The 836-nt window shown below is 51.7% G+C and overlaps 1 protein-coding gene across 13 annotated transcripts in view; it reads right to left on the minus strand.

Annotated features, from left to right (window-relative positions):
• Positions 1–836, minus strand: part of LOC113215085 (F-actin-monooxygenase Mical) — a 75879-nt gene that overhangs the window by 20307 nt on the left and 54736 nt on the right. The gene's annotated exons all lie outside the window — the stretch shown is intronic.

Consider the following 836-nt stretch of genomic DNA (forward strand, 5'->3'; position numbering starts at 1 on the left):
CTCTCTCTCTCGCTCGCTCTCTCTCTCGCTCTCTCTCTCTCTCGCTCGCTCTCTGTCTCTCTCGCTCTCTGTCTCTCTCGCTCTCTGTCTCTCTCCTTCTCCCTCTCTCACATTCTCGGACCCATACTGCAGTGCTCGCTCAGCGCACACAGCCGGCTGATGCACCATTCCGCAAATACAGAGACACGCACAGGAACTATCAGATGCAGGTGCAGAGCTAAGAGTGTACCCCCACCATGAACGTACCCCCCAGAGGAAGGGGGTACATTCATGGCACCATGAATGTACCCCCCATAGCGTTCCATCAGCTAGGGGGTACATTAATGGTGCCATGGATGTACCCCCCTTGGTGCCTTTTTTGGGGGGTACATTCATGGCACCATTGTTGTACCCCCCGTTACGTCCCTTCAAGGGGGTACAACAGTGGTGCCATCAATGTACCCCCCAAAAACAGTCCTCAGGGGGGGTACAACAGTGGTGCCATGAATGTACCCCTCTGGAAGGTGGCGAGGGTGGGGGGTACATCCATGGCACCATGAATGTACCCCCCTGGAAGGTGGCGAGGGAGGGGGTACATCCATGGCACCATGAATGTACCCCCCTGGAAGGTGGCGAGGGAGGGGGTACATCCATGGCACCATAAATGTACCCCCCTGGAAGGAGGAATAAAGAATATAGGCAACACGTGTTTTCTATCTGCTCCACTGTCGATATTGCAACAAAATAGTGTTTTTTTAAAGACAGTTATTCTTCATTTAAATAATGGGAAAAAACTGTGCGTTTAATTTCGTAACTTAGCTTTTATTTCACTGTGCACCGTTCATGCTTACTTTGCT

The sequence above is a fragment of the Frankliniella occidentalis genome, unplaced genomic scaffold, assembly GCF_000697945.3.
Source record: "Frankliniella occidentalis isolate FOCC.00 unplaced genomic scaffold, Focc_3.1 Scaffold72, whole genome shotgun sequence".
Classification (NCBI taxonomy): Eukaryota; Metazoa; Arthropoda; class Insecta; order Thysanoptera; family Thripidae; genus Frankliniella; species Frankliniella occidentalis.